General features: G+C 40.2%; 1 long non-coding RNA gene across 1 annotated transcript; it reads left to right on the top strand.

Annotated features, from left to right (window-relative positions):
* Positions 1-17117: 17117 nt before the first annotated feature.
* Positions 17118-17469, top strand: LOC118496445. The gene is made up of 2 exons (XR_004899013.1): positions 17118-17172; positions 17243-17469. It is a non-coding gene; the product is annotated as an uncharacterized LOC118496445 (long non-coding RNA).
* Positions 17470-19199: the final 1730 nt, after the last annotated feature.

Genomic DNA, 19199 nt, shown 5'->3' with positions numbered 1-19199 from the left:
TTTCATCTCAAAGTCTTTCTGATAGGAGGTTTTTAATAGAGATGGTCCGATACCATTTTTTGCATCCCGATACCGATTCTGATACCTGAACTTGCGTATCGGCCGATACCAGTGTGTCATATATTTTATTATGTTTTAACAGCTGTATACTACTATCTCTGTATGGATGATATGATGTATAACAGCTGTATACTACTATCCCTGTATGGATGATATGATGTATAACAGCTGTATACTACTATCCCTGTACGGATGATATGATGTATAACAGCTGTATACTACTATCCCTGTACGGATGATATGATGTATAACAGCTGTATACTACTATCCCTGTACGGATGATATGATGTATAACAGCTGTATACTACTATCCCTGTATGGATGATATGATGTATAACAGCTGTATACTATTATCCCTGTATGGATGATATGATGTATAACAGCTGTATACTACTATCCCTGTATACGGCAATAGTCCCGACCAAGCGCGTTTACTTAAAGCGCTAAAGGAGACTTTTAGCGTCAATAAGAACGACAAAGGCACCTGACCAAGCGTCCATATTTTAGGAAATGGGTGTGAGAATGTGTTGTTTGCCAACACTAAATATCAAACAAAGGTCAGACACTATATAGTATTAAGTAGCTGTGAGCTGTAGCCTGCATTCACCACTTCTAACCAGAGGCAGAATATAAAGTAGTCTCGGAGATTATTCATTCACAGCGCTGTGCAATGAGAGAAAATCTCAGAGCTGAATCAGGCAGACACAGAACTTTTCATCAGACTCACCCCGGGTTAATGAAGTCTACTGCTGACTACTAACATTACCGTCGCCAAAATACCCCCGCAAATCAAATCCCCTACTTCACCGTTAACGGTCAAGCCACTAAACCTGAATGGAAATTAACACCTGAAATGTTAAATTCGTTAATGATCATAGGACACGAGACAACACGAGACAACATGTCTCTCTCTCTCCCTCCCTCTCTCCCTCTCTCTCTCTCTCCATTCCTCTCTCTCTCCCTCTCTCTCTCTCTCCCTTTATTAGATTAGGTAAACATATGGTCTTCAACAAAAAGCTAGAGCAGAGTCTAATTCTTTATATCACAATCAGAGAGCCTGGATAGGACTGCACGCTGACAGCTGGAGGTGGTCACTGTCAAACACAAGTTTCTACAAACCACGGAGTGGGAGACGGAGTTCAGACGATGGATGACTGGACGACCAAACACTGGATACAGTTATAAAGTCTGCACATGGATGCATTATGATGGACTCTGGGACGACGACCGTTGTCACGGCAGGTGGTATCCAGTCTGCGTAGATGTCAGAGGTGAGAATATTAACTAGTGAAGTTTCACACAGGTTAGTGCCATTCAAAGAGCTTTACAGCTGACTGAGCAGCAGGTAATAAGATGGCAGGAATGAGAGCAGTAAAACAGCTCAGTGGATCATCAGCATCACCACCAGAGGAAGACATATCATATTATATTATAGAGATTGGACTTGTGCATGTTCACCTGCACACATTTTACAATATAACCAGAACATGTGTGTTGAATTAACCTGAGGAAAAATTAATATGTAGAAAAACAATATAATCTTGTATTTTAGATTGTTTGGTAGATTTAAGGATATTTCTTATTAATGTGGAGAGACTGTTAATACATAAAGTTATTCGTTAGTTAGATTATTGATGTGGTTCTTTATATCTCAGTGGATTTATTTTAGATATTATAAAGACATGAATCACAGATGTGGATGGATGGGAGGGTGTATGTTATGCTGCCTCTACACTTCTCTCTGCTCCATTTTCAGCATCAGATGTGACTTTTGTCATCGTCACCCAAGGCATGACATGAACTGAAGCCCAGAGCTACTGCAGAGATCGCCACACAGACGTGGCCAGTGTGAGAAACATGACAGAGAACCAGAAGGTACAGGCAATGATACCTGCTGGAGTAAACTGGGTCTGGATCGGCCTCTTCAGAGACTCCTGGAAGTGGTCAGATGGAAGTAACTCCTCATTCAGCTTCTGGAAGAACGGGCAACCTGATAACAAGAACGGGAACGAGACTTGTGTGGCTGCAGACTTCAGCCAATCAGGAGCCTGGGAGGACTGGCCCTGTGACATGGAGAGAGCGTTCATTTGCTACGGTCCAGGTGAGTGCTAACCCGGGATTCAAACAGCTTTTACATTTAGATTCAGGTTTACTTTAGCATCACATGAGAATAACACAAAAACAAGAGAAAACATCACGTTGTGGAGAGTAAATGTGAACATCATGATGTGGATCATTTCCATGGAATAGTGTCACGTCTCGTCCAGTGTCAAGTTTTCTGTTGGTTTTCCATTTCCTGTTTTATTTTGTAGTGCCTCTGTTCTCCCTATAGTGTTGTCTTGTTTTACTTCCTGTTGTATATTTTCCCACCAGTATGATTACCTGTCCCCGCCCTAATGTGTTGCACCTGTGTCTCACTGTCTCTCCTGTCTTGTGTATTTAAGTTCTGTCTCCCCCCTTTCCCCAGTGCTAGATTGTCTGTTTCTTTAGTGTTTTTTTAATTTTCAATGGAAGCTTCTCTCAGCTGCAAGGAGCGGAAAATCTGTCGGCGTCGCGTTTTGGGCGTTTTGAGCGACCAGAGCGTCAATCAGAAAGTTGAAAGTAGGTCAACTTTATGGTAATGAGCTATGACGCGGTTCAGCGGCATGCAGCGGCAACCAATCAGAATATAGACGTCCTTCGCACTGGCTGATTCCAGAGAAACATACGATGTAAACTTTGGTTCCTACCAAAACATTAGTTCTGAGAAAAAGGAGGAAAAGCTCATCATGGCCGTTGCTGGGTTCCCTATCATTTATGATATTTGCGTATAGGGACCAGTTAACGTTACCTGCCGGTCACATGGTCTCTAAACAGTCCGCTCACGGTGAAGTCCTGCACGGATCAACAGCTGGCGGCTGCTCGCTCTGCCTGCATGCTGCTGCGGTTCAGCGGCTTGTGCTTTTTCCATGATGAACATAGAATGCTGCTACGTCAGAGCGGCCAAAGCCTCAAACAGCTTCCCCGTACTTTCTGACAAGCGTCCTTGACCGGGTGGCCAGAGCTTCTTTGCAGCTCAAGTCGGCGGCGGTGTGTAGCCTACGTACAGTAAGCGTTTTTTCCCTCTATTCCCATGTTTCTATGTTCCTGGTTTCTGGTTCCTTTTGGATTTTTTTTACCATTGCCTGTTTTTGGACTTCCCCTTCCCTGTCGATTTGGCAACTGTTGCCCGTGCCCATTTTGTTTGTGCTCCTAATAAAACTTTTTGGAATTCTTCTTACCGGAGTCGTGCATTATGGGTCCACTGACTTTGTGAGCATGACAAATAGTTAGTAAAGTTAGCATCCAGTGGTGATCAGCTGCAGATGATAAGTTAGTGTTGAATCTATTGTTTAAACTGATGATGAGGAATGAACAGGATGCTGATTATTATCCACACAGACATGTTATAACTCATAAAGTTTGTCTTGCTTTTTACAAATTAGTTCCTGTTTCAAAGAAAGTGATCAAAGTGATGAAAATGAAGTTTGAGAACAAGAACAGTCTGGATCTGAATGACGCTGCTGTGATGGAGGCCATGTTGAAGCAGGTAACTCATGTTTTATACTTTTATACTAAAACAGAACAACCAAATGACTCTTGTAGTGGAAACTTTTATTTGTCATACTGATGTGTGATTTTTCTTTCATATATTATCCTTTCCTGCATGTTTTTTATATTCTCATGACTTTATATGTATTTACTTTTATACTATACACTATTTACTCTGTTTTCTATATGATATTATAATATATCAGTTATAGGGATCCATTATAGTACTCTATCATCCATAGTACTGAAGCTACATGGCTCCCTCCCACTGGTGTAGCCTCCACACTTGGTAGCACCTGGCAGAGGGCCAACTTCAATGGCTTGAGGCAGTCTTTTCTGAAACAGTATAGACTCAGCAGTAAAATAAGCAGAATCAGCAGAAATTAATTACTTAGTCGACAAAAAGTACAGAAGTACAGTCTTTGTATGCTCACCCTATAATAACCCTGAGGTTTCTTTGTCTAGCTGACACATTCTCTCAGACTTCTTGCACTCTGTTAGACTGTCTCCTTCAATTGCAACAGAATAAAGAAAATAACTTAGATAACTCCAGCGTGTCAGACAATCTTAAAATTATATTTATATTTATTTATATTTATTTTTAATATATATATATATTTATTTATATTTATATTATTTATTTATGTATATGTATTTATATTTATTTATATGTGTATTTATTAATATTAATATTTATTTATATTTATGCTTCATCACCAAACACCAAAGAGATTTTCCACGACACTCTTAAAAGCAAATTAAAACAAAATAAGTTTTGTTTCTCAGCTGAAACAGAAGCTGAGGGACCAGGGGCTGGACGACAACATCAAACTGAGCTGGAGGAAGCAGGCCGATGGAAAAGTCTTCCACAAGGAAGACAAGAAGACAAACAAGAGGAGGAGGAAGAGGGATGAGCTGTAATGTTGAGTTGCTGCGTCTGTTTTCATCAGAGAAAAGTCTGTTTCTTTGCAAGCGGAAATACTAAATATATTCACAGCTTGCTTCTCAAATATGAAGATTTGATACTTTTGTTTGTCATATTTGGTGATAAACTTAATATATTTGGGCTTCAGACTGTTAGAATAAAACAATATTTTAGAAATATAACCGACATGTTTTACTGATTTACTGTTTCTTCTTTAAAATCTATTTTAATGATAAAATGTCTTTCTTTGTTTGAGAGTAAACAGTTTTTCACACGGGGAGCGACCCTTGGCCTGCGTAGTCGCGTCATGTGAAGGACAATGCCAGGCTATCAATGAGTGGTAACCATGGCGATAGTGTATCCTTGCCGTACAACTGGATGAGATCAGCTGACTGTGGTTTCATATCTCCCTAATCACAGGCGGATTTATAACACATAGTGGTAATCCTAGTCTTTCCTAACCACAGACAGTTATTGTTGATAGCTAAAGTTAGCTACATTAGCATAGTCATGATTATGGACGTCTTGTGCCGATGCTCTGACAAGAAGAAGCTCCGCTGTCTCTGTTCTGATAACTGTTTAGAAATCACTTTTATATTTTAGTAAACTCACAAACAGAACAATCTCTTATTCATTGATTTGTGTATCGCTCGCGTAGAGAAAAGTTCAACAGAGTTCAACTCTTGCAGCATTGCTTAAGTCATAAAAATAGTTTAGACTTTTATGGCATAGAGGTGCATTGTTTGAAGGTTGCGAGAACAGAAGAGGAAGTTACACCACACAGAGACACCGACCTTGGCGTGTGTGTGTGTAACATAACAATTTCTGCCTAAGAAACAAGAAGACACCCCCCCCCCTGTGAGGATAGGATAAAAGCTTGAGGGAGAGAACAGATCAGAGCTCATAATTCGGAGGACAACTTGATGGACCGGGCTCTGACTTGATGTCTGTTGCTAGGGAAACTTAGTCTCTGTTTGTGAACCCACAGCTGTGTAACTCTTATGCTGGACTCAGTAAACTTTGCTGAACTGAACTCTTCATCTCAGATTGATCCTTGTGTTCTGGTAAACTTAAGTCCGATGAAAGAAGGCGCGGGAATTAATAAATTGGAGTCAGATTTGACAGGCCTTAGGGCCTCATTTGGACAAATTCCTTACAGCGTGTGACAAGCACGAACGCAACAGTTTCACGGGGTTGCGCCCGTTTGTCGCGTCACCTGTCACACAGGTTTCAGCCGGCCTCTTCACCCCATTAATGCGCCACTACATTTTTAGCTCAAATCCAAGCAAACGGCAGACTTGATTGAAATGTGAAAGAACAACAATGGCAAAAAAACAATCCTGAATCACTCAATTCTCATTGGCTGCCAAGGTGGCAGGTAGATTGACAGTTTTACCCGCCAATGGCAAAATTCACCATTTGGCGCGTGGTCGGGTGTTAATTTCAGGCCCTGGTCACCTTATAAACAAACACAAATCTGAAGATGTTTTTACAGTTTTCAGACGTGATCCAGAATGAAAATCTGCAGAATTGAACCAATTGTTTATCAGGTTTGAGGTGGAGATGTTTTAACATTCTGAGTTTTATTTTAATTTGTTTAAAATCTGGGTAATATTCTGTCTGCAGATTCTGTGTGGCCCTGGTTATTTGAGATTTAATAACTTTAAACATTTACCTAAAACTTGATGTGACTAACATCTTCCAGACAGAAACACCAAATATATTCACAGCTTCTCAAACATGAAGATTTGATGTTTTCTTTGTTATATTTGATCATAAACTTAATATATTTGGGCTTTAGACTGTTAGAATAAAACAAGACTTTAGTATTTATCTGATTTATCATCTGTGGGGAAATATAACCCACATGTTTTACTGATTTCTGATATTTTATGTTGATGTTTTTCAGGTTGTGGTGGAAATGTTTTAACATTAACATTATTTAATTTGTTTAAAATATAAATTATCTTTAGTGTTGAATATTTAAAATCTATTTTCATAAGACTAGTGCTGCGTTCCAGGCAAGCCGTAATTCGTGTTTTCACAACCTTCTACCGGTAAAAGTGCCCTGGAACGACAGTCAAACCTGTAAGTTACTACTCGTGAACTCGTACCAGATCATTGTCCCAGTTACAGTTTTGTCGACCCCTGTTGATGCTGTACAGACGCCCGTGATTAACGGTGAGAAATAGAAATAAATAGATATAAATAGGCAACGTAAAGTAATTCCACACATTGTAATCAAAACAATACACATACGAATGTGTACTACTACAGGTTATGTTTATTAAATGAAGCCCAAAATATGTCGCCCACTAGAAATCCCTAGTATCAGCTAGCGCTAGCTAACGTTAACGTTAGGTAGCCTAACCAATGGCACAATGTTTAGCTGGCCAGCTCGTGACTTTGTCTGGAACGCTACCAAGTCGTGAGTCGTAACTTACGGGCTAAAAATTGTGTCTGGAACGCAGCATAAATCTCTCTCTTCATGTGAGAGTAATATTATAAAGTGATTATATGTATGATTGTTTTTCTGTCACCTTATTAGAGATGTAAACTTTAAACATTTACCTTTAAGTTAGTCTTGAGACTTTTTATGTTTCTGTAACATCTTCTAAACTAAAATACTAAATATTTACAGCTTCCAGCTTCTTCAAGATGAACATTTGAGGATTTTTATTTGTCACATTTGGTCATGAACTTAATATATTTTAGTGAGAAATGACAGAGTTTTTTTTTAGAGTGAATTTGAAAACAAATTGTTTTGTTCTTATAAATTTAATAAAGTTGTGAAAATGATGTACTAACAACAAGAGTTTGAATCTTTTCTTTAACTACTTAAAGGGGCGCTATGCAGTTTTGGCCATTTCGTCGCTGTTTTCTGGCTTTTTGCCTGTAGGTTTCTCTATAGACCTCCCCCTACAGCTTCAGAATAGATATTTGGCAACGCTGTCGTAAAAACTCGTTGGCGACTCTCCCCCCTCCCATCTTCTCCCTCTGGTCATGTGCATTTTTTTTATAGAAGCCGGCGAACACACGGAGCCATGTCCACTGAGAACGTACAAAGCCATGTCCACTGAGAACGCACAGAGCCATGTCCACTGAGAATGCACAGAGCCATGTCCACTGAGGTAGCCAGCTAGTAAGCCCATAATAACATCATAATAAAAACCTTTACAGACAATAGCAAACATCCTGAGGTCACAATAATAAGAAATACAAAGATTATACTGAGTTTATCCCAAAGATACTTACAAGAGCAACAGCAAGAATGCCAGGTCAGCATTGGATTTGCAGGCTTCTGTTTGTCTCAGTTCTGAGAAAACGCAGCTCCTATGTTTACTCGTGTCTGACTCCTCTCTCGGTCAGTCTGCCGTTTCCTTTTTCTCTGTTCCTCCGACAATGCTTTCCTAGCTTTCTGCTTCTTTTTGGCCGATCAGCCATGATGATAGAGTGAAAAACTCCATCGCTACCTTGTTAGCCGTTTCCTGAATGGGCGTATGTGTGCAGTGCCGTGAAGCAATTTCTTACATGGCGAGACCTGATATCACGCCATACTTCCTGACGCTGAGGCCGGCATCTCCCCGGCCCAAAGCTGCAAAGGTGGATTTTCCACTCACAGGCGCTAGGGGGGAGAGAGACGACCACCATTCAACCCGAAAAAAGTCATATAACCATTCCAATGACTCCGAAGCTGTTCAGTTAAGGTAAATTAAGCCAAAAAAAACTGCATAGTTCCCCTTTAACCACATGAGTTGGTGGTTAGCAGTATGACTCAGCATTTTCTGTTTCTATTAGTTGTGTTCTTGCATTGAACAAGAGGAAACTGAAACATTCTTTAATTCAGAGAAACATAAAGTGTCAAACACATGATGACTCTTTCTCTTACCTGTATTCTGTTATCAGGTGTGTCTCTACTGCTATGTTTACACGTGGCCGGCTATTTTCATAAACGGACATTTCAACCTCTCCATTTTCAAAAATAACATTGTGCACAGCTGTCAGTTTTCAGAAAAGTGTTCGTTTACACAAACCTGTGTATCAATGCCGTCAAGAGTATGCCAAACCTGTAGGTGGCAGTGTAGCGAGAAGCTCAAGCCCACGTTAGCCAATCAGAATCCCGAAAATGGCAACAACAGCAACGAATCACTTCCTCTCTCTTCTCTTCCTAACTTCCTCGGCTGCCTAAACCTCCATCTGTCTCAGTTTACATGTGTTATTCCTGTCTCTTACCTGTATTCTGTTATCAGGCGTGTGTCTAGGACGTGTGATGGTGTTATTCCTGTCTCTTACCTGTATTGTGTTATCAGGTGTGTCTCTAGGATGTGTGGTGGTGTTATTCCTGTCTCTTACCTGTATTCTGTTATCAGGTGTGTCTCCAGGATGTGTGATGGTGTTATTCCTGTCTCTTACCTGTATTCTGTTATCAGGTGTGTCTCTAGGATGTGTGATGGTGTTATTCCTGTCTCTTACCTGTATTCTGTTATCAGGTGTGTCTCCAGGATGTGTGATGGTGTTATTCCTGTCTCTTACCTGTATTCTGTTATCAGGTGTGTCTCTAGGATGTGTGATGGTGTTATTCCTGTCTCTTACCTGTATTCTGTTATCAGGCGTGTGTCTAGGACGTGTGATGGTGTTATTCCTGTCTCTTACCTGTATTGTGTTATCAGGTGTGTCTCTAGGATGTGTGGTGGTGTTATTCCTGTCTCTTACCTGTATTCTGTTATCAGGTGTGTCTCCAGGATGTGTGATGGTGTTATTCCTGTCTCTTACCTGTATTCTGTTATCAGGTGTGTCTCTAGGATGTGTGATGGTGTTATTCCTGTCTCTTACCTGTATTCTGTTATCAGGTGTGTCTCCAGGATGTGTGATGGTGTTATTCCTGTCTCTTACCTGTATTCTGTTATCAGGTGTGTCTCTAGGATGTGTGATGGTGTTATTCCTGTCTCTTACCTGTATTCTGTTATCATGCGTGTCTCTAGGATGTGTGATGGTGTTATTCCTGTCTCTTACCTGTATTCTGTTATCAGGTGTGTCTCTAGGATGTGTGGTGGTGTTATTCCTGTCTCTTACCTGTATTCTGTTATCATGCGTGTCTCTAGGATGTGTGATGGTGTTATTCCTGTCTCTTACCTGTATTCTGTTATCAGGTGTGTCTCTAGGATGTGTGGTGGTGTTATTCCTGTCTCTTACCTGTATTCTGTTATCAGGTGTGTCTCGAGGATGTTAGCACAGATCTTGCCAGCAGAGGGCTCTCTCCCTCTCTGCATTATACCGGGGCAGTGATTCCCAACCAGGGGAAGATAGGGACAGATTGTAGAGCAGGGCCCTATTTCAGAAAGCAGGTTTAGTGAAAACTCAGTTTGTTAACCCTGAGATGAGGGAAACTCTGGGTTTTCTGTTTCAGAAAGAGAGGAAACTTAACCTCAGAGTCAGTTACTATGGTAACTTCACCTCAGAGTCAGTTACTATGGTAACTGAGCCGGTGAACCTAACCTGGTCGGGAGCAGGTTTTCTTCAATAAACCTCAACTTTCTCTCAGTCTCCTCCCTCTGACACAACGCTCTCTCATTTCTTCATTCATTCATTCAGTCTGTATCAGGCGCATTTTAGCGCCGTTTGTTATCGGCATGAATAAAAAAAAATTATGTTGGTTTATTAACCATGTTAGGCAGACTATAAAACGTTTTATTTCTCAAAACATGACATTTCCTTTTGTCTACGATCCCGTTGATGAAGAAGCTGCATTAATTTCTTCTGCTTTACTTCGCAGGCTGTTATACGTCGGGAGATGATATTGAAACCCCGACATTTAAATTTTTAGATAACTTCCTATTTGAGCGGTATGGTTATTCTTCCCAGTCGATCAGTTATGTAGCCTAGGCTACATAACCTTATCCATCCTCATATCACTAACGTCACCCATCTATGCTCTTACATCCGAGCAGATTTTTTGTGTCGCATTCCGTTTTTTTGCAAACGGCATTTGTCTTTACAACACTGGTGATGCGGAGCATTTTAGTAAAGCCACTGTAGCAAAGCGCAGTCAGAAGAGTGTGACTCACTCTGAAACGGGTTTTAAACGTTTTTAAAAGGAGTTCCACAGGATTGCAGGAGAATGATGTAAAAGCTTTGAAATAAAAGATTATGAATTATAATGCTGTTAATGATGGGGTTGCAGCCTCAGAATGGGATTAGTAGGCGTAGTACTTTTTCGTCAGCAGTGTTGCACCTAAATGAAATAGATTATCGGTTCAATACCATTTCACCAGTAATATTAGGCTATACTTATGATTAAATATGATATACACTATATTGGAATATATGCATTTACTCTAGCACCAATTTTCTCTCTCTTTTGCAGCAGCCACTGTGTTGTTTTTTTAACTCGCAGTATGTGTGCATGAGTATTTTTCCGCCGACTAGTTTGTTTTGTGGTTGTTACCATGGTGAATTGTAGTATCATGGCTCCATTCATGCTGCCTTTTTATTGTGGTGGTGAACCCTACTCTGAGTTGATTGAACTAACTCATATCAGCTGTTCTGAAACCGAAAACTCAGAGTTTCCCATCTCAGGGTAAATCAACTCAGACATCAGGGTTAGACTCAGAGTTTGTTAACCCTTCTACCTGAAATAGGACCAGATTGTAGCATGTAACTCATTAACAGTTGTTCTCAGTCGCTTTGGTACATTTCCTGAGTCACTTGTGCACAAGATAAAAGCAAGTTATCATTGTTTTGGTCAAATTGCAACTGCTTTTGTACATGTACATGTAAATCCAGTCTTTCACTACTTTCAAAGTGGTTTGTTATTATTGTTTGACCGCCACAGCGGAGCAGCAGAGAGCGTGCCTGTGTGAACGCCCGCCCAGGAACATGGCGTGCACTCTAAATAGTTGACAGAAGGATAGAAACTTCCAGTGAGCAGGTATCTCGGTCTGCAGCACTTGGTCAATATCAAAGTGAAATGCCAGCAGCAGCAGAGGACTTTAATGTTGTGGATGAAAAGAAAGAAAAAGAAAGGAGACGTGAGTTGGTTGATTCAGTAAATTAGCTCCTTGTTAAGGGTAGATGTCGAAGAGTAGTCGTGAGCAGGTGTAAACACTCGGGATGAGTCAGAGATGAAGTTGACAAGATAGTATTTTTATTGTTTTCCCAAATAAGGTCAATGAGGCATAATCGTGATATCAAAATTAACAAAAATTAAGGAATGCAGAAAAATATATACCTTCAAGAAAGTAAAAGTAATTTGACTTGTGAGTCAAAACAATCACATTATATAAATATACAACTGGTCACTAATTGACCTTAAATCTGTCATCAATCTGAGGACGTCCAACAGACTTACGTCGTCCTCCCTCAGGTGTTCCGCCAGTTCTGTCACGAGCAAATACTACTGCTACCCTATATAGCCTGAAGCTCTGCCCCTAAAATTGGAACATACCAACACAATACAATGCAGGGGTGGCTCAGGTGAATAGACAGTAAAGGCTCAAAATAGCCAAAATGAATACATCTATTAGGCTAGAAATCTACCAAAGATTATTTACATGATTCACAGAAACATTTCAACAAGCCACAAGATACCTTGACGGCTAATAAAATAATTACTTCAAAATTACGGTTCACTTCCTGTTACCCCGGAAGTACTAACCTCATTTAAACCCGAGGATCACGGCAAACTTTCCCTTATAACAAAGAGAGCACGTGCTGGTAAGACAAAGATCCTGTTACCTTTGTTACCTTTTATACTCAATAAACAGCCATGTAGTTAACAAAGGCATAAGTGTTGCGTGATTATTATAACTGGTGATGTTTGTGAAATAAACTGTATGGTTTTAAACAATAGAGAATGATGTATTGAAAGCTCCAGGATTTCCATATACCCACTTAAAAATGCCCAATGACACACAACAACATACTTTCCATTATATTTTTGATATATTTTGAATTGCCATCTGTGCTTTTCTTCTTCACATAGGCTAAATAAAGGTATTTCCACTGTAAATTGGTGCAGTATATATATATATATATAGTCTGATCTGGCATTTCTGAGGGCCCTCCTATAATTTTTTAGACTATCTTGCCAATCCACACAAGATTCTTCCAGTTTGGTGGAACGCCATTTACTTTAAAGTTTTCGTGAGATTTGTTTTAATTTGCGAGTTTGGGAGTTATACCAAGGTGCTAGTTTCCTTTCCTTCATCATCTTCTTTTTGATAGGAGCAACCGAGTCTAAAGTAGTCCGTAGGCAGGCCGTAGCTGCGTCTACAAAGTTATCAAGTTGGGAGGGACTAAAGTTAACATAACGGCCCTCTGTTATATTAAGGCATGACATTGAGTTAAGTGCTGTTGGAATATCTTCCTTAAATTTAGCTATAGCACTGTCAGATAAGCATCTAGTGTAGAAACTTTTATTTAATTTCGTACAGTCTGGTAGTAGGAATTCGAAAGTTATTAAAAAATGGTCTGATAATAAAGGATTCTGCGGAAATACTATTAAATCGTCAATTTTGATGCCATATTCTAGCACAAGGTCAAGGGTGTGGTTAAAACAGTGCGTGGCCTTATGCACCCTCTGACTGAAACCAATAGAATCTAGCAGTGAATTGAAAGCAGTACTAAGGCTATTGCTGTCAACGTCCACATGGATATTAAAATCACCTACAATAAGTACTTTGTCTGATTGAAGGACTACGCATGATAAAAACTCTGAGAATTCAGATAAAAACTCAGAATATGGACCTGGTGCTCGGTAAACAACAACGAATATAATTGGCTGTACTGTTTTCCATGTTGGGTGTTGAAGATTAAGAACAAGGCTTTCAAACGAGTTATAATTTAGTTTAGGTTTAGGATTAATTAACAGGCTCGAGTCAAATATGGCTGCAACTCCCCCTCCTCGGCCTGAGCCTCGTGGAATATGGGTATTATTATGACTGGGAGGAGTGGCTTCGTTTAAACTAACATATTCGTCATGGCCCAGCCAGGTTTCGGTGAGGCAGAATAAATCAATGTGGTTATCTGATATCAATTTGTTTACCAATAATGCTTTCGATGACAGAGATCTAATATTTAATAGTCCACATTTGATTTTCCTATTCTGTTCTATCGTTGCAGTGGTTGTTTTAATTCCAATTAGGTTGTTTAGTATAGCACCTCTTTTGTTAGTGTTTTGTTTAAACGGTCTCAGTCGGGGGACAGACACGGTGGTTATGGGATTATGAATGGGTGATTGCTCTGAAGGGAGCACAGAGGGGCGTGTAGCGCTGTATCTCTGATTATTGACTTTGGGAGAGTGTGTCTGGTAGGTGTGCTTGTGGGAGTGTTTACGGGATGTAAACAGTCAATCAGAGGTCTGGGTATGCAGGGCGTGGTGCAAATTTCCACGTAGCATCTGGCTTCCGCGTGTATTGGGATGAATCCCATCCCTGCTGAACAGGGAGCCACGTTCCCAAAACAGATTGAAGTTGTCAATAAAACCTAGAGATCTGGAGATCTGCTATGAGTCGTCGAGTTTGCCGTTATGGGCGCAGCCGTCCTGGTTGCGGATTTGACGATTTTAGACGAGAGGGAGGAGAGAGAGAGGAGTGAGGGAGGAGTGAGGGAGGAGTGAGGGAGGAGAGAGGGCGGAGAGAGGGAGGATAGAGGGAGGAGTGAGGGAGGAGCCATAGACTGTTGGGCGCCATCTGACTGTGACGTTAGCTGAGAGTCGGTAAAGCTGTTACACTCTACGTTACGTTACACGTTCTCTGGTAATCTGGATGCAACTGCTGCTGAAAGCTAGCCTACATAATACGAGGTAAGATTTAGCTTCGCTAGGTTTTAAATATATCTTTGTCCCAAAGTTATATTACATATAAGACAGGCCGCGGACTGTCAATCACATCATATAATTCAGAAAATGAACATCATTCTGTGTTGCAGAAGACTTAAAACTAGCGATTGAGACCATCAACTCATTATGAAAATGTTTACTGAGGTAATAAATCAAGTGAGAAGTGGGTCACTTTCTCATAGACTTCTACAGAAACCAAACTCCTTTTAGCAACCACATGTGTCTCCCCCTGCAGGAATTCAGATAGAAAGCAGGTTTAAGGAGTCTCCCCCTGCAGGAATTCAGATAGAAAGCAGGTTTAAGGCACTTCCGCATCTGCAGCACTTCTCCGAACCGAATGCTTTGTCCATTAATATTAACAGTCTATGGTGCTAACCCGGGATTCAAACAGCTTTTACATTTAGATTCAGGACAATAGGGATGTAACGATATACTCAACTCACGATTTGATCCAGGATTTTAAGTTGATGATACGGTTTTCTCAAGATGTTTTTAACAGAATGAGTGAAAATCTTCCTTTATTTCTATAAACTGTGCAGAACAACAGATGTGTCCTCTTATCAAAAGTGACTCGGAAACTGTATTTTATCTTAAAGAACAAAGTGAGATGTTTAAAACAAATTCCACATCTTAATAACTAAATTAATAGAAACAAATCTCTTCAAATAAATAAACTAAGAAGACGTATTGACGTCTGAAGTCAAACAAGGTCAATCTAAAGTAGATTACGCTCTAGGACGTTTAAAAACTGCATCAACATTCATTTCTTATCTCAACCGGTTGTTATCTTTACACATTTCTATCCATATTTAACCATCGTTACCTCCCTAGTGCTAACCCGGGATTCTAAACACCAAACATCAAGTTGTGGAGAGTAAATGTGAACATGTGTTTTAAGCCCCCAACGTCGACTTCCAGGCAGCGCTGCGACCGTTGACTTTCGTAGGGACTTTTGGTTGACTTTTTAAAGCACTTTTAAACACAGCACTTATTACTAATTTTTAATGGTATATGTATATATTTTTTAACCTCAAGGGCAAGTAATTCACACAGTATTTTAGACCCTTTAAATATTTAAATTTAAATTTTTTAGGTTAAATAATATGTTTTTAATATTGGAATAGAATGTATTTGGTATTGCTACGCCGGGCTATTTATTTACATAACTCTATATATATATATATATATAAAATTTTTATTTATTTTAATTATTTATTTTGTAATGTTTCTACGAGAGAGACCAGGGTAGGTGTGGAGCTGACTTTTTATTTAAAATTTTAATCTCCTACTGTCCGTCCTGTCCAGTGGTTCTTTTAACCCGTTTTTAATATCTGGCCGTCTTTTCAACAGCTTTCATAAGTGTTTTATTCACACCTGTGGTCCCCTTGTGCCCGTGTCCCTCGCAGCGCCCATCCTGGGCGTGGCGTTTTAACCCAAACCTAACAATAACCATAACCCTAACCATAACCATAACCATAACCATAACCATAACCATTGCCTAATCCTAGTGCCTTCCAGGCAGCGCTGCCGTTGGGGGCTTAAAACACCAAACAACGTGATAAGTTTGTGTTGAATCTATTGTTTAACCCTCATGTTGTCCTTGGGTCAAATCTTACCCGTTTTCAAAGTGTTTTTATAACAGAAAATATGGGATGTCGAAAAAAGCGCCAAAAACAGTGCCCAAAACATTGAAAAAGTCACAAAATCGTCGGGAAAAAGACATGAAAATGTTAAATGAACACGCCGACTTATTGGGAATTTAGCTTATTCACCATAACCCCCCTTCTCATCTCCGTGCGTGCTGTAACGCTGTCTGACGGCTCCACCGATAGCCTAGCTTAGCACAGAACATGCAGGTGAATGGTTCCAGTAATCCTACTGCTCCGAATTGTGACAAAAGTGACAAAATAACGCCAACATGTTCCTATTTACATGTTGTGATTTGTAGAGTCACAGCGTGTACAAAAAAAAAAACATAACATGACACACAGTCATCTTCTAACCGTAAACAAACCGGGAACTATATTCTCAGACAGGTTTGCTGCAAAGCAAATCATTCCGCCCAAGTACTGTATTCTTCCGCCTGAGAATATACTTTGTATACTGTGTCTCATGTTACGTTGTTTTTTGTACACGCTGTGACTCTACACATCACAACATGTAAATAGGAACATGTTGGCGTTATTTTGTCACTTATTCGGAGCAGTAGGATTACTGGAACCATTCACCTGCATGTTCTGTGCTGGCCTGATGCCGCTGGAAACGTCAGACAGTGTTACAACACGCACGGAGATGAGAAGGGTATGTATGGACTTATCTAACTCTGGGGGATACGGTGAACAAGCTAAATTCCCAATAAGTCAGCGTGTTCCTGTAAAAAAAAAGTGAACAAAACGTTGAAAAAAAAACGCACAAAAATGTTGAAAAAAAAACAAACTTAAACAACAAAAGGGTTTTTGATGGACGGGAATGAACAGGATGCTGATTATTATCCAGACAGACATGTTTGAACTCATAAAGGTTGTTTGATTTTGTGTGTGTGTGTGTGTGTGTGTGTGTGTGTGTGTGTGTCTCTGTCTGTGTGTGTCTGTGTATATGTGTGTGTCTGTGTATCTGTCTGTGTGTGTGTGTGTGTGTGTGTGTGTGTGTGTGTGTGTGTGTGTGTGTGTGTGTGATTTTTTACAAAGTGGTGTCAAAGAAAGTGGTGAAAGTAAAGTTTGAGAACAAGGAGAATCTGGATCTGAACGACCCTGCTGTGATGGAGGCCATGTTGAAGCAGGTACATCATGTTTTATACTGTTTTACCTTCATGAAAAAACAAATGAGATAAGATAAGTTTTGTGTCTCAGCTGAAACAGAAGCTGAGGGACCAGGGGCTGGACGACAACATCAAACTGAGCTGGAGGAAGCAGGCCGATGGAAAAGTCTTCCACAAGGAAGACAAGAAGACAAACAAGAGGAGGAGGAAGAGGGATGAGCTGTAATGTTGAGTTGCTGCGTCTGTTTTCATCAGAGAAAAGTCTGTTTCTTTGCAAGCAGAAATACTAAATATACTCACAGCTTCCAGCTTCTCAAACATGAAGATTTAATGCTTTATTTAGTCATATTTGGTGATAAATTTAATATATTTGAGCTTCAGACTGTTGTTAGAATAAAACAAGACTTTAGTATTTATCTGATTTATCAGCTTTGGGGAAATATAACCGACATGTTTTACTGATTTACTGTTTAAAATCTATTTTAATGATAAAATGTCTTTCTTTGTGTGAGAGTAAAGGGTTTTTCACACAGGGAGCGACCCTTGGCCTGCGTAGTCGCGTCATGTGAAGGACAACGCCAGGCGATCAATGAGTGGTAACCATGGAGATACTGTATCCCTGCCGTACAACTGGATGAGATCAGCTGACTGTGGTTTCATATCTCCCTAATCACAGGCAGATTTATAACACATAGTGGTAATCCTAGTCTTTCCTAACCACAGACAGTTATTGTTGATAGCTAAAGTTAGCTACATTAGCATAGTCTTGATTAGGGAAATCTTGTGCCGATGCTCTGACAAGCAGAAGCTCCGCTGTCTCTGTTCTGATAACTGTTTAGAAATCACTTTTATATTTCAGTAAAGTCACAAGAAGAACAATCTCTTGTTCATTGATTTGTGCATCGCTCACGTAGAGAAAAGTTCAACACAGTTCAACTCTTGCAGCGTGCAGGCGTTGCTTAAGTCATAAAAATAGTTTAGGCTTTAATGGCAAAGGTGCATTGTTTGAAGGTTGCGAGAACGGAAGAGGAAGTTGCACAAAACGAAGGCCCCGACCTTGGTGTTTGTGTGTAAGATAACAATTTCTGCCTAAGAAACAATAAGACCCCCCCCCCCCCTGTGAGGATAGGATAACAGCTTGAAGGAGAGAATAGATCAGAGCTCATAATTCGGAGGACATCTTGGTGGACCGGGCTCTGACTTGATGTCTGTTGCTAGGGAAACTTAGTCTCTGTTTGTGATCCCACAGCTGTGTTGTAACTCTTATGCTGGACTCAGTAAACTTTGCTGAACTGAACTCTTCATCTCAGATTGATCCTCGTGTTCTGGTAAACTTAAAGTGCCCATATTATGAAAAAATCACTTTTTCTGGGATTTGGGGTGTTATTTTGTGTCTCTGGTGCTTCCACACACATACAAACTTTGAAAAAAATCCATCCATGCTGTTTAGAGTGAGATACGGTTGAATGTGTCCTGCCTTCAGTCTCTGGGTGAGCTGTTCAAAATTGGCACGGCTTGTGACGTCACAAGCAGAAACGAGCAGGCTAACCGCAACCATTAGCTCGTAGCGTTAGCATGCTAACGCTATGGCTAACGCTAGCATGCTAACGCTAGCATGCTACCTCGTTCTCAATAGCAAAGCACTACTACAACACACACAAGTTCACCATAATCTACAAAAGAACTAATTACATGTGCGCCCTCATTTAGAAGTCTCCCAGCTAATCCTGCCTTGTAACTGACCGAAGTTGTAGAAACAGCCTTTCTTTTACTGTCTATGGAGCTAGCTAGCTGACATGATCTACATCTGAGCTACTGGGCATGTGCAGTGCAATCAAAGATAGTACAGAAGAAGAAGAAGAAGAAAAGAGGTCTCACTCTGTAGCTAAAACAGAGACCAGAAGAGGATCTGCAGCAGTGAGAGAGAGCACTGCAGTACAACAACAATATGGTGTTTTTAGAAAATTAAACCATGTAAACTTATTCTGGTACAACCTTAAAATACAATTATGAACCTGAAAATGAGCATAATATGGCTGCTTTAAGTC

Source organism: Sander lucioperca, chromosome 12 (genome assembly GCF_008315115.2).
Source record: "Sander lucioperca isolate FBNREF2018 chromosome 12, SLUC_FBN_1.2, whole genome shotgun sequence".
Taxonomy (NCBI): Eukaryota; Metazoa; Chordata; class Actinopteri; order Perciformes; family Percidae; genus Sander; species Sander lucioperca.
Note: the sequence above shows the minus strand (reverse complement) of the source record. Positions and strands in the feature narration are given on the sequence as shown.